The sequence below is a fragment of the Choristoneura fumiferana genome, chromosome 6 (assembly GCF_025370935.1).
Source record: "Choristoneura fumiferana chromosome 6, NRCan_CFum_1, whole genome shotgun sequence".
Classification (NCBI taxonomy): Eukaryota; Metazoa; Arthropoda; class Insecta; order Lepidoptera; family Tortricidae; genus Choristoneura; species Choristoneura fumiferana.
In genome coordinates, this window is record NC_133477.1 from 13,715,044 (window position 1) to 13,740,168 (window position 25,125).

General features: G+C 35.7%; 1 protein-coding gene and 1 non-coding gene across 6 annotated transcripts in view; both read right to left on the reverse strand.

The window, feature by feature from the left end:
• Positions 1-12,941, reverse strand: part of LOC141429121 (G protein-activated inward rectifier potassium channel 3-like) — a 51,612-nt gene extending 38,671 nt beyond the window's left edge. For 4 of the 5 annotated variants that reach the window (XM_074089336.1, XM_074089333.1, XM_074089335.1 and 1 more), the window contains exon 1: positions 12,537-12,941. The gene's annotated coding sequence lies outside the window, so the exon portion shown is untranslated. Of the gene's footprint in view, positions 1-8,803; positions 9,088-12,536 lie in introns of those variants that run through there. The other variant, XM_074089334.1, reaches the window with a different exon arrangement.
• Positions 12,942-24,052: 11,111 nt separating this feature from the next.
• Positions 24,053-24,124, reverse strand: TRNAE-UUC (transfer RNA glutamic acid (anticodon UUC)). Its single transcript has one exon. It is a non-coding gene; the product is annotated as a tRNA-Glu (tRNA).
• Between the last annotated feature and the right edge of the window lie 1,001 nt (positions 24,125-25,125).

Genomic DNA, 25,125 nt, shown 5'->3' on the forward strand with positions numbered 1-25,125 from the left:
CCACATGTGTCATTTATAGTTTATAAGTGAGAGTCCGAGGGGCCCCCTGAGCTCGGGGGGCCCGGGGCACTGCCCCGTCTAGCCCTCCGGTAGCTACGCCACTGAGTAACCATCAGCTGTTCGGTTGCCTTCGACTTTCCTGTTGCTGTACCAAAACAATTTCCAAATTCCATGAAGACAGATCGTGTAACGTAGAGCGCTCACATCAAGCGCTCAAAGAAGAGTTTTAAGAGTTCATTATGATCAGTTTATTACAAAATAACAAGAAAAACACTTACTTAATATTTCTATTCTTATATCGTGACCAGCGTAACGGTGACTACGCCAGACATGACTTTGTCGACTTAAAGCTGTTCACGATATTTTTTATTAGCAAATAAAACTTTATAGCGCTCTCTTGACACCAATCGCTCTTTTATATGCATCTTGGTTTCAATGGATTTTGATTGCTTTTTCAAGTACAAAAACTTGCGTGCAAATCAGTTGCATTTAAAAAGATTAAACTACCAAAACAAAACTTGATTGGAGAAGTCTCATAATATGTAATAAGATAAATAAATAATGAAAATATCACGGGACGATATAAGTACCTATCTATACCAAATCCAGAATCCTACGAAGACAGTTCTTGTACATATAATCGAGTTCACGTTCAGCTATCGAATAATACAGTAAAGAGTTCATTATGAGCATTTTATTACAAAATAAAGTTAAGCAAAGCTTTAACTTATTACGTTGAAAAAAAATAGGTACGTATCTACTTAATATACCATGAAATTACTGAAAACCAAATATAATTCCAATAATTACTTATTAATTGCCAATGAAGCAAAGAAATTTATGCCCGATCATTGTTCTTATAGCATCAGAATTCGTGGTAATGGTAGATCTAAACTTCAAATCAAATCACGCACAACTTGAAGAAGTGCCAAGAAGATAGTACCTATACCCGGAAAAAGACGCACACATTAATAGGTATTGTTTTAAAGTGTACCTACCTTCTCCGGATAAAAGGTATTTCCGTACGTTTGTAAATTTCAAGAGAAGCGGAACGATGCCAATGGTTCATTCACCGCCGCAGATAAAACGGCTTTTTTGTGACCCTGTCGCGCAATTGCGATTATTATAGTAATTAGGTCGATTTTTTTATGTAGTACTCGAAACACAGGTATATAAATACTTACCTAGATTTGAAACTGTTCATACAGTATATTGAATGCACCGGAGCGTATAAGAGGCTCATAGTTATAAATCTCAATAGTTAAAACGTTAGACGCCCTTGACAAGAAATTATTTACTTTCACAAAATTAATTATGTTTAACAATGGGCGCCTGAGATTGAACAAAACAAAAATAAATTATTGATTCAATAATTGTAAATTTAAAATAGCGACTGTACCTTTCGTCGAAATTTATTTTTCACGGAAGATAAACTTTATTGTCATATTCGCAAAATTTAAGACTTAAGGCAATGTGTGCATTTCTTAACTTGATAATAAAATCACGTAGCACACACATTTTGTGTTACCAAGGTGTCACTTGACTCTAGAAGGTGTCATTATTCACACAGTAATAGCAATTAGCACGTGTTTAAATGAAGACAATTTGAATATTTGACTTACACAGGTTAAGATAGATTTAGGGGCTGTTTCACAGCCCATTGATTAATGTGACGCCGTCTTCGTCTATTCGAACAAAACAAACAGAGACGGCATCACATTTATCTGTCGGTTAAAATTAATCAATGGGTGGTGAAACAGCCCCTAAATATCAGTTAAGTACCTACAGTCGACTGAAACGTGTACCAGATGTATCATCATCATCATCCCAGCCTATATACGTCCCACTGCTGGGCACAGGCCTCCTCTCAGAACAAGAGGGCTTGGGCCATAGTTCCCACGCGGGCCCAGTGCGGATTGGGAACTTCGCACGCACCATTGAATCGCTTCGCAGGTTTGTGCAGGTTTCCTCACGATGTTTTCCTTCACCGCAAAGCTCGTGGTAAATTTCAAATGTAATTCCGCACATGAATTTCGAAAAACTCAGAGGTGCGAGCCGGGGTATAGGTAACCAGATGTATAGATAGAGTCATTCACGATGACGCGTGCCGTGGTTCTTATTACAATGTCATTAATGGCTAGTTTTGACAAAATCACGCGTCTTCGTGGATGGCACTAGGTATAACCTTTTCGTTGCAAATGTCATGTTGACAGTAAGAAATAATCGTGAAATTGAGTGAAAAACATTCCATTCTGGAACGTACATGATTAAGCGACAATTACACTGCGTCATTCACCTAATGCGGTCACCGAATTTGTTTTAAAGTAGTTCGGTGAACGAACGTCGTCTGTCCGTCTACTGCAGCGGCCATATTAAGGCGGTGGCAGCTGTCGCTCCCCGAATGCGGCCGACTACCGTGTTCTTCACACTTTTGCGGTCTTGCTTTATAGTGCCATCCACGAAGACGCGTGAATTTGTCAAAATTAGCCATCGTGAATGACTCTACATGATTCAGTTTCCTTAACTACATGTAGTATTTAGTGAATAATTCACACACACACACACACACACACACACACATCATTCAATATTAATTAATCAATATAGTAGGTATTAAATGTTATGCAGACTAACTGTCATAATACATTACCTTTGACACTTCAAAGAATCATACTTGTTTTTGTTTATTTTTAAACGAATACGCTTAGCATAATGATAAGGACTTTAAATAATCGCAAATGTCAAATATGGCAATTGCGATACTAGAAGATGGATTGGATGCAAACATTTTTACCTATCTTTAAAAAGCAAATGGTGAAACGGCGATGAATTCATTCCACTGAAATACGACGTGCAAAAATTAATTTTATAAACAGGACGTCAATATATACACAACATCGCTTATAAGTATAAGTGTAACTAAATTTAGTGCCAATACGGCCGAAGTCAAATTGCCTGCTAGCGGAAAATGGATTTTGAAAACTAGTTTTCACCAATCAATTTCTGTGAGCCGTGTCCGCACATAACATCAATAAATGTGCTGCATTTAGTACACTAATGATTTTAGTAAATGTTTGATCGCTGGGCTTTGTAGCCGTGCGATGACTGCATGAAACAATGAGGCGTGATGATAACTGATGACCTTGGCTTGTGACGCACGATGACCAAAATATTTGTTTAACGGTATTAGAGTTTCCATGAAATTTATTGCCAATTCTCTTACTGTTATAAACAAAGCGTATTTTACTATTGAGTAATATTTAATTTCTCCGTTTGAGTTAAGTTGTTCTCTATTGTTTGCCCGAATTTCATAAACAATAATAAAATAATTTTCCATTCAATTATCATGTTTTATTTCTGAAAGAGTTTTTTTTTTCAAAGTTGTTATTAAAGTATCGTAACTTAACCCTAACTACGGCTATAAGACAACATTTCAAGATCACCGGAAAAATGATGATAATTTGCTATAGTAAATTAAATTAACAATAAATAGTATCAAGACTATAATCTCCATTTTCAAATTTCAGGTATTCGTTAGAAAAGCGATGCCAAAGACAACATTTTTTTTCTGGTTTCTGATGGTTGATATTCTGCCAGTAGAGTGAATGAATAGAACTCGGTCAATACCTCGTAGACGTGAATGACTTTTCATTATTTTTAAAGCCAATGAATTTATTATTTACGTAGCGAATTAAATACGCACAAGAGGGCATTATCCTGAACGCTTGTACCAGACTGGCTCTCAAAACAGAACCAACCTTGTTGGTTGAAGTAATTTACGAAGTAAATATTTTGCTCAGACGCATAAGAATTAGGTTACAAAGTCTACAGTCAAATGGAAAAGCCTGGAAGTCGACTTACGACTTTTACGATTGCGAATTTTGATTGGAATACTAGCCTTTATAGACGCTTTAAGAGAGGTCTTAATTTTTATTTTACAAAGTAACAAATCTTGTCTCTACACTTACGTTGTTGATTTCGTGATTTTCCATGCGATCCCGTATGCGTGAGAAGAATATCGGGATAAAACGTAGTCTAAGTAGTTCCAGAGATAATTAACTTCATAGTCAAAATACCATATACGGGACTTATCACGCTATTTTTACACAAGTAATATTTACCTCGACGTTTCGGCAACGTTACATTACGTTACGTTGAGTTGTGTAAAAATAGCGTCATAAGTCCCGTATGGTATTTTGACTATGAGTGAGAATCACGAAAGTTTAACACGTTATATAATTAACTTCATTCAAATCCGATACACCGACAAACCTTCGCCTTTATAACAAAAAAATAAAAATTGTAAGTACCTATTTCATCACATTAATTTGCAATGAAACAAGAATTTTGCCAGATAAATTGATTACTTTAGGTATTATAATATTGCACATCGTTCAATAGCACACGTCAGATGATCTCAGAATAAGCAAAGAAACGTCCATTTAATTCGTAATTTTGCTTCATTACACATATTTTTATGCTGACGGTAATGTACTTTGATCGTTACCCGCGCCTAAAACGCTGAAGGAAAATCCGTAAATCAATGCGCAATTCGATACACCTATACACGAAGAATAGAATTACACTAAGTTAAAAACAACAGTTTTTATTCTGTGTTTTATACTGTATTTGTCTCGATTTGATTGACTTGCGAGTCATTGGTTTCGCATTCCATTTCCAGTCTATTCGATTCATTGATATATTAGCAACTGTGTAACCAACAGAGTTTATGGTTGAGTTGAAATGCGTCAGTGCAAAAAAAAACGTACTAATAAAATGTACGGCCTTATTGGTAAAATGTTATAAATAATGCTAAATGACAGCTGAGTAATACAGAAGACAAACCAAAATTGGCTCTATATTAATTAAACTCGAAGAAGGTTTAGATATTCTTGCTGAAAAGAGACTGAGAGGCATGACGCATGAGTGAAAAGGTTTATCGTCTTAATTCTATCTAGCCAGATATTATTTTGGATGGAGAATGGGAAATGGAATTCCGAGGACGACCGGTATTCATGTATATAGATTAATACCTATTTATGCGCTTATGATAACATAATATTATATGTACACTTAACAAAATAATCGGTGTGTCGTTTTTAGTACCGGTTGACTAACAATAGGCTTGTTTACCCTAACACAACAAAATATTCGTCTGTAGCGAATCAAGCTATCTTCTCACCGGATACCGTAACTGTATCTGAATTGTGTTAATGTTATGAATTAGATAATAGTTTATTTTCGGAAGCGGCCATTAAGGACCTACTTACCTCTTAGTTGCGGCCTCTTAGTAGAACCTACTTACATTTTTGCTGTCTGCTGGGACCAATAGCCGACGAAGTGCAGTTTTTTGAGAGGCATTAAGTATTATTAAAAATAAACCGATAGCCTATAGATATATTAGCGAAACAACAAAAAACATTCAGAAAAGTTAAACGCCACAGTCATTTCAAAGTTCAATATGTCATAAACGGTTGAACCGATTTTAATGACACTTAGCTAAGAATCATCTTGAATTATATCATCAACCCAGCGTTTTAAGCGCTTACTGCTCTGCCGTAGAGCCAAGTACAATCAGTTATCATATCATCACCACTCTGCGAGAGAACTGCCCAAGCAATCTGAGACGAGACTTGCATATGCCCAGCAGTGACACGTGTGGACGTGTAGCCATAGACCAGAGACGATGACAAATAGTCAGTTTATTGACAAATAAAAGATAAAACACGCAAACATGGAACGCAAACATCTCACGGATCAGCCAAAAATTTGCTTCATGTCAATGGCTTAGGAACTTTGACACTTCCAATCCTATCATGGTATCATGCGATTGCGTCAAACGAAGTCGCCTCAGTCGACGCCAGCGCCGCCTAATCACGAAATACATTAAAGATAAACTTTAACAGGTTAGCTGTTACTAAACAAGATTATAAGTCTACTAGCTTTTGCCCGCGGCTTCGCCCGCGTGGAATTCGGTTATCGCGTGCTGTTCCCTCGGGAACTGTGCATTTTTCCGGGAAAAAAGTAGCCTATGTCACCCCCCTATGCCTATGTGTGTATGTGCATGCCTATCTGGCCCATATACTATCTCTATGCCAAAAATCACGTCGATCCGTCGCTCCGTTTCGACGTGAAAGACAGACAAACATACAAACACACTTTCGCATTTATAATATTATATTAGTATTAGGGGCTGTTTCACCATCCATTGATTAGTGTTAACCGACGGTTAGATGTGATGCCGTCTCTATTTGTTTTGTTCGAATAGACGGAGACGGCATCACATTTAACCGTCAGTTAACACTAATCAATGGATAGTGAAACAGCCCCTTAGCATATTATTATTAGTATGAATGTTTTGGTCGAATCGGTCAGCCAATTAAGTAGTTATATTGCAAATATGAGTGTAAGATGTAACGTACTTTGTAACGCTGGCAGAGACTAGTGGTAATCTTTACTGGAACGATGGGATAAGGCACGTGCAGGGCAACTACGAAACTCGAAACTCGAAGTTCGTATCGTACTGTTCCTCTCGATCTCGTATTAAATAGTATAAGTGTCAGAGGGACCGCACGACACGAACTTCGAGTTTTGAGTTTTGTAGTAGCCCAACATAGCAAAATATTAGCTAATGTCAAGTTTGATACGAGATTTTTGGCAGTTCAGTGTGTCTACTCGTATATGTTTAACTCAATAATTAAGTAGGTTATACCACTAATAGACTATATGACACCATAAAACAATAACTCATAGACGCGACTCTAGTAAAAATACTTTATTTTAGCCCGGAAATCTAGATTCATTTTCAAATGTTACTCGCATTAAAACAAATAATTAGTTAATACATGCGAGAGAGGGTACTTTATTTAAAATACAAACTTCATTGTACATGATATACTAAACTAAGTTAAAATTATAACTAAAAGTAAAATAAAAGTAACTAATAACTGAACTATAACCTAGAAAGAATTGGTAAACGGAACCCCCCGCGGCATGGACCCAAAGATGTTGGCAGCATTTCCTCGCTGTATAACTGCCAGCTTTTCTGTCCCCTGTGGTATCAAAAAGTCGTTTAGACAATTCTTTAAAAAGATTATTTGCGTTGGGCCCCCACGGACCTAAGGTCAACCCCAAATGGAACAAAGTTGTATTCAGGGCCGATACCTTTGTATTTGTTTACTTTTAGTTTTTCCGCCGCCTCTGCTGCTGCACCAGCTTGATTAGCTGTTCCGCGGATGTGGGAGGGAGTGACGTCATAACTAGCTTTAGCCATATAACATTTATTAGGAGAATCGTGTTTTAACAGATCATAAAAAGTAAGTCAGTTGGTAAGTGGTGCTGGTGCCATCATCCCTGTTTGAGAGAATACAATTGTCGATTCTATATACTTAATGTAATCGTGGTTAGGCAGTCTGACTGAACGAGGCCGGTCGCATTCACTCTTTCTACCCTTCTCCTATACCGTTGGACAGGGAGAAGTGGTGAAAAACGATTGCGATTTCACGTGCGTTGGACATGGACCATACCTATGGCCTCAGGGTATGCTTTAAATAATCAACTTTTTAAAGTAATTTTTTTTAATATGACTATAATATCGATAATTAAATAAAATACAACTAGTATTACATTTAATTGATACTAATCTGATTTGAATCTTGTTAAAATAATAAATACTGATTAAATTAATTGGTCATTACTATTGCTCATTAATTGTAAGTACCAACCTATCTATGTCATTACAAGCTTTTATTTAGTTTCACATGTTTCTTTGTTTGTTTAGGTAACATCTTGGAAGCTAGATTTGACCCGCTTCCAGTAGTACGATTGACTTGAAATTTGACATACTTATGTAAATCTGGTGACAATACAATAATCTGGTAGTGAAATCCTGATAGACCGGCCAGGATCGTCTCCGCAGAACGGAACTCCTCAACGGTAAATGGCATCGACTTTAAATTTGGCACGGAAATGTAGCTTCGATGACAATGCAAGTACAGTCAACAAAAAGTACAGTCAGCAAAAAGCTTGTATTAAAAATGTAAAAACTTATTTTATGATTAAAAATAGTAATTCATAAATTTTAAACCAATTGCGTACCGCAAAGTAGGAAGTCCCTGAACTCTGGTTATAAAGGAAATCATCGCATAGAATCAATTATGTATGTTTGTTCTATGAATTTATTTATATTTCTATTTACTGTTATGTAGTGAGTCATGTTGGTCACGAGGCAGATAATGAGTTTATGTTTCTAGTTTACGTTAGTTCTTACTCAATATTTAATATTTAAACGAATTTTACGTACTCCCCATATACATATGAATGCGTAAAAAAATGGATTTACCCGGACACAATGTATATTATATAACTAAGCTTAGTTTATTGATAGATACTGTGTTTTAATTTGGTAACATTCCATATTAACTTACCTGTTTATTCCAATGGATGCTACTTTTTCATTTATTATTGAAAAATCTAATACCGTTAAACGAGCAATTCTTGTATCTCGGAAACGGCTCCAACGATTTCGATGAAATTTGGTATGTCGGGGTTTCCGGGGATGACAAATCGATCTAGCTTGGTCTTATCTCCAGGAAAACGTTTATTATCGAGTTTTAAACATAAAACTTCAATGGAGTGGTTTAAATATCATTATTTTGACTAATGTTTAATTATTTGAAACTCAACAAGATGGCACAGATACTACCTATTCCTTAAGCTCTCGTGACCCTTTGTCCCTTAAATAGATTGGAGAGGTAGACTTTACTAAATTACTAACATAATTACTTACTATTACTATACTCACTCAGCAACGAAATGTAACTCTTTCTGAAGCACAATCGCTGCAACTATCCAATTCTGAACGATAAAATTCAGCGGCGATTCGTCTCGTCACAGACTCAGACGGGAAAATGAATTCATGGCTATTTAGTCAGATAGCCGCCTCGCGCGTTTAGCTCACGTCACATTTCTATTCTTCTAGTACACTGTGTTTTCATCACCTGTGCCCAGAAGTAGGCTGTAGGCTGGGTTATTCATAAGCGATTGTTGCCCGTTTGGTACCAATTAACTGTAAAGGTGACCGTTGACGCCACTTCAATAACGTCAGGTATTTTTCCTGCTCACACATTGCATTTTAATCGCGCATTTAATTGATAATAAATATTAAAAATTCGCGTGCAAGAATGTAATATATCAAATGCGATTAAAGATAAAAGAATTATCATTGACTAAGTTGACAGAACTTGCGTACAAATCAGTAGGTACCTATTGAATGAAAACCAGTTGTAATTAACAAAGGACCTGGTTTACATTGATCTTAATTAAGTATATAAAAGCTAAATTTGATGCTATTGCAGTTTTCTTGTAGCTCAGTTTGTTATTTACATTCAAGTATATCGAATAGAAAAGCCTTGTACTTAAACTATCCCACTATAATAATATAAAATAATATAGGTAATATAATTTAATATAATATAACATAATATAATATACTACTATATTAGTGATAGATTTTTTTGACATTCATAACTGCTTGTTATAGCCTAAATTGAATAAAGATATTTTGACTTTGACTTTGAATATAATAAATAATATAATATTATAAATGCGAAAGTTTGTAAGCCTGTTTGTTTGTTTGTTAATTCATCACGTCCAAACCACTGAACCAATTTAGATGAAATTCGGTATACAGATAGTTTGAATTCCGGAGAAGGACATAGGATAGTTTTTATCCCGGAAAATTGCATTGTTCCCGCGTGATAGAGATAAACGAATTTCGCGCGGATGCAGTCACGGGTAACGGCTGGTCGTACATAATTGAAAAAAAAATGCTGTGAAACTTTGTTCGTTTTTTACGGCCACATGGGTCACAATAGCATATGGAGCGGATGTGATCGCGGGTATTTGCTATACCTAAGTATTTTTGGTTCTAAAATTACTATGATTACGCATTGTAATTGTAATGAGCAGCTGGGATTATTTTGTTGTTAGCTGGAGCAAAATGCGAATGGAATTGTAAATTATCCGGTCTCTTTCAAATTTTGCACATAAATTATTATGAAACTACTACTAGGTGTTTGTGCTTGTGACTCCGAGGTAAATAATTAAGTAAAAGGGCAAACACCTAATTGTGGTAAAACACTAAGTATATAAAAAGTGGGAAGGTGAAACAAGATGAATGATTATAAAGAAAAATAAAGCTTGTTCCGAACAGACCGGTTCAATTTACTTGTTATAGAAAAAAAAATCGGCTTATGCAGGTAAATAATAGATAAGATAAATTCACGAGTGTACATGTATCTAAAAGTTTGTCACTTGTGTTTCTTTTTAATTTTAATACAAGATTTACAAATACTGTTTACAAAACAAGAGAACGATACTAAACTAAAGCCGAAAGCGCTGGTTTCAGTTGCAACCTTTAATTAAAGTACCTGGGCGACCGAGTTTTGCTCGGGCTAAAACTCTTTAATAAGCGTTTTCCCAGAGATAAGACGAAGCTAGATCGATTTGTCATCCCCGAAAATCCCCACATACCAAATTTCATCGAAATTGTTGAAGCCGTTTCCGTTTAAATATATATACAAGAATTACTCGTTTAAAGGTATAAGATAAATTAAAAAATAAAACATAAGCTATAATATTCCATTTATCTGCTTTTAAGTTCTCTGTTAAACCTTAAGACCACTTATAAATAGTCCAAGTGTTAAACCTGAAGAATGTTAGGTGCCAGCAGCCAGTTATGCCGCAATACATGTTATTATAATTATTTTTATCTTAATGAATATCGACATTCTTACATGCTCAAACTCCTCATAAACAATACCTACTTCTGGATAAATGAATGGTTTAAATTGGAGGCAACAATATAACAGACATGTTACGTGAACAACCAGCTATTAAATCGGTGACAAATGCGAATGGCGACAAGCGCCAGTTATATTAAAAAACTCATACATTTCTCGTCCAATATCTGCTTGCGAAAAAACTTAAGAAACCCGCCTTTGTTAAGAAGCAATGTAAATCGCACTTTATTATGGTATCGTCTCGCCTGAATAGACAAAGCTACTGATTAAATCAATTTGACCTTATTGAGGTTAAGCATTCGATACAAACTGCTTATTTTAAGAACATGGTAGGTAAGGCCCCAGATTCTGTTAACCAATTGAAAATGCCGCTAGACCGGCCACAGACGTTTTTGGAAGGATTACTAAATCCGTAAGAGTCTTCGAGTAAATTGGGACGAAATGAGAATTAAAACGGTTACGAGTAGACGACGTGCCCATAACGTATTTAGCATAATTAGCTATTCGACCACACACTATGGAAGTAGGTACCGGCTGACTGACAGACATCGATACTGATTCGGTGAGTCATGAGGTCCAAAATTTCAAGTATAAGTTAGTAGGTTTAAACGGTTTTTTACTTCCTCCATTGATATAAGAATCGTGACGAATAGCGATACGCGGTTAATTCTAAACTGTTAAAGTAATTTTAGTTATTAACGTAGGTACTATGACGTCATGTCAATAATTTTGTTAGGAAACAATTAAGTTATTTTAAAAGTCGTCGAATTCGTTAGCAAAATTAAGTTGAATTGGTAGGGTAAATGTTTATTTGCATTTGTGACTGTCAAGTTTTAACCTTGCCGTTATCAGTGGTATTGATCGAGTTATTTATTTATGTGTACGCTTTAGAAACCAGTAAAAAATTACAACTGGTAAGTATACCTTCTTCTAGACCGAAGTGTTTTTAATTTACCAGTATTAAAAAAAACTAAAGTGATTTTTTGATTAAATCTACATTATGTTCCCAAAAGTATCTGAAAAGAGTTTTTTCTTTACTAGGTACCTTCGAGCTTTCTCAGTTCAAAGTCGGTTCACGTTTACACACGTGCCACAGACACACTATTAGGTAGATGTATCCCCACTGTAAACACCCAACTACTACCTAATATAATACTGATATTAATAAGCAACATTAACATTCTTCTCAACAGAGGTTTTTCCGAACCGGTAGTAGATTTTTTTTGACATTCATAAGTGCTTGGTATAGCTTAAATTGAATAAAGATATTTTGACTTTTGATTTTTTTGCCAGCTAAAAAGACGGAAAAAGATGCTTTATAAAAATTACGTAAAAAAAAATTGGTAGAAAACCCGAATAATCTCCTATCCATGTGCCTACTGAGTTGAGGAAGGGTAAAGGATACGTCGATATTCTAGTAAGGTCAATATCATTTTCCTGTCTACAAACATGGCAGATACTAAATTTGTTTGTTTTCTTCATTTAAAAATCTTTTCATGGTCATCGAAGGTTCCGAACGTTAGTTTTGTCGTTGTACAGTTCGCAGGTAAATAATAAAAACGGTGAAAAAATGGTGTATGAGATTTGCATACATGTGTGTATCAGGTAGATGTATGCAAATCTCAATTCGTTATCGTTAGGTTACTATTATTTACTTCATATTTTTAACTACTAAAAAGTGTGTCATTAAAAAGATTACAGCATGCACAAAAAAGAAAATAGTTGAAAACTTACCTTCATATATGGACCTATCATAAAGAACAATTATAAGACGCTTCGCGAAATTTGATTTCACGAAACCAAACAACAATTTAACGTTAAATGTTATGCACCGGGCACAAAAGTTTCACAGCAGTTTTATCACAGATCTTTACAAGCGAAAACGCCACTTAAACAGGCATGCAATCCGCAAAGTCATTAGCACGAAATCACAATAAGATATTACACATTTATTTGAATTGCAAAATAATACTCCGGCAGCGTCGTTATTTCTTTTTAGGCATTATAGAACGGCGCGAAATGACCGAACGTTCGCGATTTGAATTTCGTATGCGCGCTTTTTAAATTCGCGGCGGGAGAATTGGCTTGAGCGCGACGCGAATGTCGTCTGTGTCGGTTGCACGGCGACTGACTCCACGCCGCGTACTCCTACATGTATATTCGCAGCCGTTAAAAAATAAATACAACTAGAGGTGATGAACGAGGGCCTGCGAAATATTTCAGAGGAACTGTTATCTAACGTGTTCATCAAACATACGCCTCGGGCAAAACCGGCACACAGTCCTTTCTCGTCGCCGGTGAAAACACGTGGGCCGTGGAAATTTCTGATACAGGATTGATTGGTACCAAATATTTCGTTTCACTGTGTCAGTGTTAAGTGTCAATCAGATCAGAAACCCAATCAACCAATTGGGTGACGCAATTCGTATGCGGATATTGAGTCTATGTCGGATCTTAATTGGATGACTTTCTTTTAAGCTTTGGTTTAGTAAAAGCACATTCTGAAGTTTTTCGCTAAAGGATTTTCCTAAGCAACAAATGCTGAGTTTCCGTGAACAACTTTCACGTACATAGTATATAATGTTCTGTACCAGCTTTCCGCCCGCGATTTCGTCCGCGTTGAATTCATTCATCGGTGTGAGACACGATAATTTCCCACATAAAAGTATCGAGCGTATATCTTTTTGTAAGGCTTATAAATATATATTTTACAAATATTATATAAACAGCCAAATAAGTAGGTTAGCCGTGAAAACAAACGAACAAATACACATGGAAATTATTTGTCTATAACTCTAAAGAAACATTTGGGACAAATATCAAGTCTCTATTTCAGCTAGTCAATAAATCTTTTATTCACTTTTGCCCGGGGATTTGTGCGTGCCAGTTATTGTCTGAGTCAGTTAGTCTAATAAATCTCTATATTCCTTATCCCGAGGGAATTTTGGAAAGTCTTGAAAATAGCTTTTACTACCTACTTACCAAATCTGAAATCCGTAAAAAAAACATTACTATGTTCATTATTATACTTCAATGACATAGTTTATAATTTCCATCATTTAAGATTAATCGTTGTAATTTCTGAGATTGATTTAAGTACTTACTTTAAAATGTTTTTAAGTTTGTAATATTCATAGTTACCGTGATAGAGCCAGTTTGAATCGCAAACATAAATCCCTTTTTAACCTCACTAGCTCGAAAAAGCTTTCCTTATCCTTCGAAATCTGCGTGGAAATTTGCTTTTTATCCTATTGGATAGAAAGAGTTTTTAAAATTCGAACGTTATCGTGAACTGGCTTGAAAATACATACCGACCGCTTACTTTCACAACCTCGTATCTGGCCACAAAATTGCGTTAGAATCATCTTTATATTAAGTATAATAATGTTGACTTGTTGTATACAATTTGGGTGGGTACAAGGTTGAGGAAGTAAGCGTTGAATATTGACGTGTTCACAAAGAAAGTTCGTCACGAAAGAAATAGTATATTACTGTAGAGGCCGGGAAGTAGGGGGTTGCCGGCCAAGCAGATATCGACGGCCGAGCGTAGCGAGGCCCGATAGGGATGCGAGGCCGGCAACCCCACGTTCCGGCCGAGGCTTGTATAGTGCTTTTCTCAAACATGACATGAAATAAAATAAAAATACAAGAAATCAAGGTGGCGGGTCGCTAGTCTGGTCGCCCTGTTGTGTGCGCGCGTGTCGAGCTGGTTGCTGGCGCGGCGGCTGCAGGCGGTGGTGATGGGTGTAGGCGTGCGCTGTGTCGGAGAGCGCGCGTTGAATGACACAAAAGACGGTCTCATTGCCGTCCAGCGGCCTGCAAAGTTGTATGAAATCTCTTTGCAGGCCGCTAGTGTGACCGCGCGCACGCAGTTGAGCCGCAGCGCCTGCAGCGCGATACTTCTCACCTATTATTTGTATAACAACGTCAATATTTCATGTCATGTTTGAGAAAAGATACATTGTTGAAGTAATATTTACATCTATTAATTAAACAGTTATTTTATTCTTATAACTAAACATTTATTTAGTAATAATAAAGCTCATTTTAATTTTCTGAAATTAGGCATTCCAAATGCGTATATAATTACAGTCAGTGTCATATAGTACGTAGCAGTCAAGATCACCAAATACTTGGAAACACACAGAATAGTCATTACCTACCAGTGACTCAGTCAAAGCGGTCAAATTGTTCGAGACATCCATCGTGTACAAATATACCGGAGCACGCACGTCGCCAAATACTTTACAACATTCAAGCCGACATTAGTACCGTAGCAGACAAAGTATCCAAAAGTATGGGACACCACAGGAAAATTGACTTTATTCCATACCGTGTAAGGTCCAATGATCCAGTTAGCTAGTCCTAACATGTGAACGGGGTTCCATTTTCAGTCTCTTGGTGCAAAGTGCACATGCCATTACCTTTTTATTTAATAAAAACTCTTTTATACTTAATGTTATTATACTGGCCAATTCAAGCCATATTTAAAAGGAAATCCGTTAATCCAGAATTCTGTCAATGTAAATAAAAATGTGAAAAAAGCCGTCAGGCTCCAAATCACGATCGGAACGATCACGGACAAGTTGGTACTCTTTTCGGTGATTGTCAAAAAGAAAAAGTCGAATCTTATGACGTGTAATTTGTTTCGCACTCAACTCGAGATTAAACCTTAAACCTTTTAAATTAAGCTCAGTTTTCTAGTTTGTCCCATACTTTTGGATATTATGGCTGCTACGCTACCAGTGGTGATGTGCGTGCTCCGATTTATTTGTACACCATGGGTGTCCTGAGCAATTTGATCGCTTTGATTGGGTCAATGTTAATGACTGTTTGGATGTTTCCAAGTATTTGTTGATCTTGACTGTTACGTACTATATGACGCTGACTGTACAAAAAAAATACAGAACAAACAAGAAGAAAATAAATCAAATCATGAAAAGAGATTCGGAAACACACTAAAAAAACGCACAATGACACGTTCTGAAACGTGGATTGTCATAAATTATTTTTTATTAATATAAATGCGTTCGTGTTTTTATATAATACCAAAAAAATAGATAAAATTTATTGAAATTTTGTTCTATTACATCAGTTTTTTGTATTTATTCACAAAAAGAACGATAAATAGGTAGACAGATATGTGGTCACATTCCGAACGCACCTACCGGAGGGAAAAAGTTCACACTGTCAATATTACCAATTCTAGTACCTAATAATTATTTAAACTTTTCGTAGGTTTAGCTACTTGCATAATGAAATGTAAAAAGTACTGGCTAACTCACTTATCAACGTCCAACCCAAACCCTGATTCTAGAAAGCTGAACTTTTACTTGGACTTCGAAATTCCCTCTTTTTGTAGAGACAAGAAACGTGAATGTATTTTGAGATATTTCCATGGGATGAGAATTATGCGATTTACAAAAAGCCACTGGCATAAGCTAGCTAGCATAACCTAAAACTGATTTATAAGAGTGTTCAATTTATTTTCTTCCATCTACGTACTATTTTTCTCGCTGTCGTGAGGTAAAAATTGTGTGTTCCGCTCGGCTGTAAAGTTGTTTAGCATCTCGTGCCTTTGAAACCCTCGACTACGCTAATCCTAAAATCCTTCGCTTGCTCGGGTTTCAATATAAGTACTCTTGCCAAACAGTTACTTTCCAGCCTTGCATAACAAATAACTATTATTCTCTATCCCGTGGGAAATTAAAATACTAATATAATCTCGGAACTTACCACTACTAATATTTATTGGTAAAATTAGCCAGTTGCATCGTGACCACGTTCAATGCAATGTACTCGAAACGTCGAGGTAAATAGTTCTCGTCGTATTTTATATACGAATCCTATTCCTACTATGTAAATATTATGTGCCTGTGATGTTCTTTATTCCATTTTAGTCAAAATCTACATCGAAAAAAAATATTAGAAGTCTTTATTTCTTCAGTTTTACTTTATTTCAACAAAATCTAACGACAAATAAAAACATTGTAGGTACCTATCGCACAACTTTAAGGGGATAAACACATCTGATGCAACAACAACACAAAGTAACAATCTAACAATGTTATGGACATAAGTTTTTGTCAAAAAAATTGCAGACTTTAGGTAAGTACTTTTACTTGACGGGACTTGCATTTTCATTTTATCTTTATATCCGGACCAATTAAGTTTCAAGACAATTCAATCAAGAAATGGGTGGAATACGACTTTTAAGTTTTTAAGACAACCCGCCTTGTATATTATGATAAACGAGTACGAGTATGAACGTTTCAAGGTAAATGAAAGCCATTAGTAATTAAAATTAAGCTTGTTTTTTTGGAATCTTTTTGTATTTTTTATTTCAATTTCAAATTTTTTACTTTTACGGTCATCCCGTAAAACCTAAATTGAAAATACAAAAAGTAAGTAAGTGCTTAAGTGGCTAACATAAGAAACAAACAATCTGAGATATGAGGTGCATAGGGGAAATTCGTGTCTGTACCTCTGTACTGTTGACCATCAGTGGTGTAGCGGTATAGCACGCGGTACGGAATACCGAGGACCTGGGTTCGATTCCCAGTGATGGTCTTATTTTTCTGATTTTTCTGTGCATCTATATTTCAGTTTGTATGTTCAACTTTTATGGGTCATTTTTTATTTTGTTGCCGATATCTTTCTTTTCTCAGATTTCAATGCAATTCGATAAATTGGTAAAGTTGCTTATTCTGACTATGGTAAGCCCAATTTCACACCATGTCCTACAAATTTTTCTATTGAGTTACACAAAAATGTATGGAAATTTCGTAACTGAACTGAAAATTTAGTATAGGTAAAATGAGGAACTCAAAATGAAAATAAAAACAACAACAAAATAAAAAATGGTTCTTATAGGTACGGGAATATGCACACAATTTTAGGTAGTACACTTCTTTTCAATTTTCCTAACCGTTTTCCTGTAGGCATCACAATCTAGACAAGACACCTAACAAATCAGTCTAAGAAGTTTAACATACAACGTTATCAATTTGATATCACTTGAAATTACCGTTGAGTCACCTTCCTGAATACATTTTTTTAAACAAACCAATTCAGTTAAATTTACATATAAAAGTATAGCATAATTCAACGGGGCCTCAACCATAAACAACTCATATCACGTATCTTAATGCCTACATAAATATTTCACAGTTGCATGTTAACCTTGCTAGATAATAAAATTGCGCTCGGAAAATCTTGTAGCGGACGATAACCTACATACCCGTTGTAATTTCAGCTGACACTTCCTCAACGAAAAACTAGTAAAAAACTACGAACGAACGAACTACAGCAACGAGCATGAAGCCCAAGAAGTAGATTTCTTCTTAGTTCTTCGTAGTTCTAGCTTCAACACGCCATGAGTGATGTTCCCTTCTGCTCTTTTCGTTTTTTTTTAGGGTGAGGTACGGCAGCGGCAAAAACGGAACCCTTATGGAATCACTTTGATGTGCGTACCTTCGTCGCCCATCCGGTTATTATTATTATTATATATATTTTACTAACAAATGCCACTTTTGGTACGGAACCATGTTCATTAGTTTAATTATACCTATTACTTAAAGTATGATAGGTATATTATTATTTTCCAATAAATGATCTCAATGTTCTTATTCTCATTTAGTGAAATGTAACCATTTGTTTTTCAGAAATATTTTTTTTTTAACTAACCAGAAATAATAAATTAATCAACATAACGTGAGTAATTAAATTTTATTACGGAATCATAATAGGTTTGCGACATCTGACACATAATTTTGTTTTCAAATTTGATGTTTTGGAATTAATAAAGTTTGGTCAATCGTGTCCAATAACTAATCTATTGACTCGATATGTCTAAAAATGAAATACCTGCAGCTTATTTCTCGAAATGGCAAAATATCTTGGACCTCTTACTCAGGAATTTTGTATTAACAAGCAAGCTAAACATTCCTTAGAGTATATTCTCTGATGACAAAACCAGTGAGAATATATCTAAGTGACACCTACGAGTACACCTATTTACTTGAAGTTTTTGCACTCCGTCTCGATATATGCGATGTTTGCACAGATTGGCAAATGATGATGCATATCAGCTTACCTCGATATTTCCTTATAGCCTTCTCTTTAACTTATCAAATTATCCTCCATTTTATATAACCTAGACCCTAATCCATAAATCATATTCTTACCTGTACCTAATTATTCTCAATTTTTACGGACTTAAAAATGGATGTTTTTGATTCGTTTCGCTTTTTTGTGTATTAAACCTTACCTTAGAAAATCTCTATGTATATACTTGTGTTCTCTGTACTGTTTACTGTATTGGTGAGCAATAAAGAGTTATTGTATTGTATTGTATTGTAAACAATAGGATGGAGACGACGAAGAAACATTTTTCTTCGTTTTATCTCAGTGTTAATTTTGTTTGTTTGGTTGGTTATCAAATTAATTTATTTTGACAGGCATTCTTTAAAAAAAAGGCGTTAAATTGCTATTGTTATTTGATTAAGCACCTATTTAATGTTTTTAAAGCCACTCAAATATAAACATGTTTCATCATATACGAATTATCCATAAATGATCTATACATGTACTTATCTAGTTATTAGTGTATTATAGCGGTCATAGTGTTACATACAGTGCAGGCTGAAAATCAGCGTTGGGGTGTTTCAACGCTTCAGCCGAATCAGTGTCCAACGATACACTACACTATCCTTCGTGTTCTTTATTTGTCATTATTGCATGCTATCAAAGTATCTACCTAATATTTTAGTAGGTAATAGCTACTTTATCGCATTCTATGCCAGAAATAGACTCCTCGTTCGAGCATGCAAGAATCATAACAATCATTTTCCCGATATAGATGTTTTCAATATGAGCTTGCAACAATATGCTACTGCTTTGAAGGAGCAGGGCAATGTTAGCAATAGAACCGCTGTCGATAAGTCTCTTTATTAATTCTTTTTAATTAGTACAAGTGTATTTAATCTTTAATATCTTTGTTCATGTGCCTCAATACAATAAGATGATGTTGTGCTTGTAAATTTAGTTTTTTTTTTGTCTTGCCTGAGCAGCATGTTATGTTTTTTGTTAATAGTGGAAACTGTTGTAGCTACTGTAATATTTTTATGTGTTTTATACTTTGTATTATTTCTAGCTGTTTGTTTTCCTAAAATAAATAAATAAATAAATTAGCATTATCTTCTCAGAGAATAGGCAATGTTTTGCCTACCGTATAAACGTTAACCTTATTCACATTCAAAATGCTGATATACCTACGAGTATTTATATACTTAGCTGAACCTAATGAACCTCATGCTAGCAAACGTGACAAATGAACTAACGAATTTACCATTTAACAAATAGGTATTAATAGACGTTTCTATAAAACTTCACGCTGTCTTCATCGCTACCACATTGAGTTAAAGTCTACATTGTATCAACGCAGCAGTACCTATCAATTGCCAGGGCGTCCTTCTGTCAGAATGATTAAAAACAAAAACATGTCAATCACTTAGACAATATCGAGATTGACGTTTCAAGAACACGCCCCATCTCTAGAGATTTCAAGTTCATGGAACGCAGTTGCTAAAGGTGACATGAGATAGTGGCTTACCTAATTGTTTCGTTGTGACATCGTACAGTAGGATTACTTGGAGTTAACACTTGACAGATGGGCCAAATGGGACAAATAAAGCCATTTTTAGTATACCGCTACTCACGTTTACAGATTATGTTAAAACTATTTTATTTGTATGACGCCAAAGTTGAAAATTGACTAAAGGCACGCCCATCTGTCAAGTGTTAACTCCAAGTAATCGTACTGTACGATCGTACTTAGACACATTAGAATGACCACTAAGGGCCAGTACAGACGGACCGCATTCCAACTGCAACGTAACTGGCCACTGCCGACTGCCCATACATTTCAATTTCATTTCAATTGTTACGCAAACTATCGATACTTTTGCATGTACCTGGTGCTAAAATACGCTATCGAACTGAAAGTCTTATTTGAGTTTTTAATTATAATATAATTCAACATTTGGAGTGTCACTTTCCGACTCTGACGAGCAATCTTGCAAGTCCATACTTAATATTATAAATGAGAAAGTGTGTGTGTTAGTGTGTTTGTCCGTCTTTCACGTCGAAACGGAGCGAGGGATCGACGTTATTTTTGGCATAGAAATAGTTTATGGGCCAGAGAGTGACATAGGCTACTTTTTATCCCGGGAAAATGCACAGTTCCCAAGCGAACAGCGCGCGATAACCGAATTCCACGCGGGCGAAGCCGTGGGCAAAAACTAGTTAATAATAAGTTTGTTTATTTTACCGCTTTTATTTTTACCGATAACCCTCACCTCTAGCAATTGCGGCCTATTGAAACAACATTGTAAGGGCGTTCATTAAAGAAAGTAAGTTAATATAACACAGTGCCTACACAGTAACTTAACAATTTGTTAGCAAATTTGAGTTCAAATATTAAAGTTTTAATGTGATTTCATTTTTTCAACCATTATATCTCTGTTGGAAAAAAGAAAAAATTTGTTACCGCCTCACTAAGTTACAAAATCATCATGTGTCATTTGAATCATCTTAGACAAAATAAAGTATACTTGGTAAGAAGATCAAACGATCACAATTATGATGGTAGAAAATGGAATTCAGCAAGTATTTTTATATGAACACAAAAAGTATCAAATGTTGTTTTTAATGCTGTGAAACGATGTTGCAATAATTTTTAAGCTTAGCTTTAACTATCGGATCGTCATTAATTGTGTGTGCGTCATTAAATGTTTTGTTTTTGAAATTCGTCACGAGACAGAAACGACGCTGAACGTAATTGCAGTACCTTGGCCTTGGAAAACCCAGCTATAAGCTAATTCAATTCAATTCTTGGAAGTATAGCTCCATCGATACTATCGATGATTCCGCCAATGTCGAGGTTGGAACAGACACTATCAGTTTAGTCGTTGTCAGCTATAAGCTAAATGATTTCTTCTGTTTGATGTTTAAAATGTCATTAACTACGACGTGTATGAGTTTTTGACTCCCCCATAGCCGTCACTTATAATTTATTGCGGCAACAAAGCATCTATTCTGGTATTGCTATAGTGAATCGTCAGGAATTGTACCTACTGACTCGTGCTGGCCAACGTAAATATTATGATTTGAGCTTGTATCTACTAGTACAACATGAAAAGCGGGTAACGTCGCTTGGAGATTTAAAGAATTTTGTTTTGGTTTTTTTTTCTAAGCTTTAAAAACGATCAAGTGCTAGTGGTTGACTCAATGAACGAAAACAATTACTTTGCTCACCTGAGTCACCTGCGACCTTATGATAGCTACATACATCTATGCAAGAAATGTGTGTTCATGCAGTTTCTACACGTCCACATTGTAAGAACACGCACAAACCACAAACACCCAAGTATCACCACCACCACACTGACACGTTTCGAACTCAACCAGAGCTCATTCTGAAGGTGAGCTCTGGTGGAGATCGATTTAATTATATTTCAAGGTCGAGGGTGAGGAAAGTAATTGTTTTAGGTCATTGATATTGATTGTTATGGATCTGAGAGGAGGCCTGTGCCCAGCAGTGGGACGTAAATGATAAGCTGAGATGACGATGATGATGATAACCGATATGGACCTCCTCAAAGTAACCCCCAAAGTAACGCCTGATTCAATAAATTATGAAAAAATAAAATATGGGACTCACTTTTTTAATTTCATTATATTTTAATTTGTTTATTGTTGTAGTATAGCGGCCATGATCATACACTCAGATCATACAAACAAGGATCATACACATTCTGCAAAAAGTTTAAAAGACTTGAGTATCACGTTTTTTCGGGTTCCTAACCTCAAATTGAAAAACGGAACCCTTATTGGATCACTGCTGCCCGTTTGTCTGTCTGTCTGTCCGTCCATCCGTTTGTCAAGATTCTTTTCTCATGAACGCGTGGAGGTAATGATTATGGTACTCCCACATCGGCTGTTATAATTATAAGTGTTATACGTTATTATAACATTTGTTTTATAAGATTGTATAAAAAATTGTAACATTGTCATCATATCGTATATCTTTTAAAATGTTATATAACATGATTACATGGTAAGTATATAATATATGGAGTTATATGTATAACAAAAGTTATAAAGTGTTAGACAATGTTATCGTGTTTTATAACGTTAAATATAACATTATAACAGCCAATGTCGGAGCACGAAGCTAAAATACCTATTCAAATCTGCTAGCCCTTGGAGTAGTGTAAAAATCAAATTCTAAGTGAACGCAATCAAAAGCTACAGTCATCAAACCGGTTGAAAGCCTTGGAGCAACGACGGAGTGGAGACCTCTAAAGCAAAAAAAGACAGTTTAATCCATACTAACCCCGGCTCGCACCTCTGAGTTTTTCGAAATTCATGTGCGGAATTACATTTGAAATTTACCACGAGCTTTGCGGTGAAGGAAAACATCGTGAGGAAACCTGCACAAACCTGCGAAGCAATTCAATGGTGCGTGTGAAGTTCCCAATCCGCACTGGGCCTGCGTGGGAACTATGGCCCAAGCCCTCTTGTTCTGAGAGGAGGCCTGTGCCCAGCAGTGGGACGTATATAGGCTGGGATGAAGATGAATCCATACTAATATTATAATGCGAAAGTGTGTGTGTCTGTATGTTTGTCCGTCTTTCACGTCAAAACGGAGCGTCGGATCGACGTGATTTTTGCATAGGATAGTTCATGGGCCCCGAAAGTGACATAGGCTACTTTTTATTCCGGAAAATGCAGTTCCCGGGGGCACAGCGTACGATAACCGCATTCCACGCGGGCGAAGCCGTGGGCAAAAGATAGTAAAAAAATAAAATAAAGGTTTTAGTGACCCATCTAAAATTTGGATTCCTTTTAAACCTCTATTATGGAAGGCGTCCCCTTAAGAAGTCCTTCTTCCCTAAATGTGGCCCTGCAATAATGTTCAACTTGGGCCAAATTTTTTACGGAGGGGGGGAAGGATTGTTAGGCTAAATATCAAGGTGAATTTCGGTTTGTTAGTAGTAGTAGTAGATGGCAACTAATGTTCAGCGATACTTGAAATATTCAAGATTTTTCTACTTAATTCAGTAAAAAAAGTTTTAAAAATCTTCATTATAATAAGAACTCTACCTACCCAAAAGAACAAAATGAATCTAGGTATATCTAAAATCATCATTCATCACTATTGCCAATCAAAGGGGGAAAAAAAAAGTTTCCCGTACCGGGAATCGAACCCGAGCCTCCTGGGTGAAAGCCAGGTATCCTAGCCACTAGACCATACGGGAGTTATGTTTTGAGTCAAATTTAAGCAATGTAATACGAACAACACCGAAAACTATAAAATGATATATAAAAAGACGATAGAAAAAGCGAGATATCATCATATTATACCTTAGAAAATTGTTTATAATGCCTTATATCGGACGAACAATGCTAACGATGACGCTACGTTTTGTACTTCAAGCGACAACACGAGACATCTAGCGGGAAGTTGTAACTAAAAAAGCAACGACGCATCTACATTTTTATGGCCAGCTCAACTCGCCCGGAATTGCCGTAATTCGACTACTCACCAATAGATGGCGCGCAAAGGCTTATTTATATGTATATAATATATTGTAAGCGACTTTAAGGTAGAGCAGTAATATTTAATGGTATAATATAAAATCAACGAAAGCTGTTAGATAGACTTCGTTCTATGAGTAATAATTAATTGATATTTAATTTGTTTAATACCTACTTACAATAATACAAATCAAATCAACTTCTTAAACCAACTTTGCCGTCAGTGGCAGGATTGACTTTACCCCTGTCACCTAGCATCTTCGCTCTAAGTAAAATCAACATTAATTCAAATAAGCAATTTTATTACTTACATTAAAAATTAGGTCAGGTAATTTGCAAATATTCTTCAATAATCCACCAAAATTTATCACCGCGGCAGTAAATTTATATAAAAAATAATCTTTAATAATTCTGTAAGAATCAGGCGAAATTGCTATACTCCTATTTACTTCATAATTTACTCGTTTTATTAATGTTCTTTGTAACACATGAAAAACCCACGAGGAACTTAAAAAAGGCTTCATATTTTCAAAAGTAAAAATTAATTACGATAGTGGCATAAAAGTTTAGTATAGTTAAGGTTTAGGTATGTATTTTTACGTGCCTTGAGACTTTATGTACTTATTTTTGGTGCTAATGTTATATCGGTTTAACAAAATACGTAATTTCCAATCATATTTATTGTTGTTTTTTTAATGATAATTATTTCTTGATAATCTGT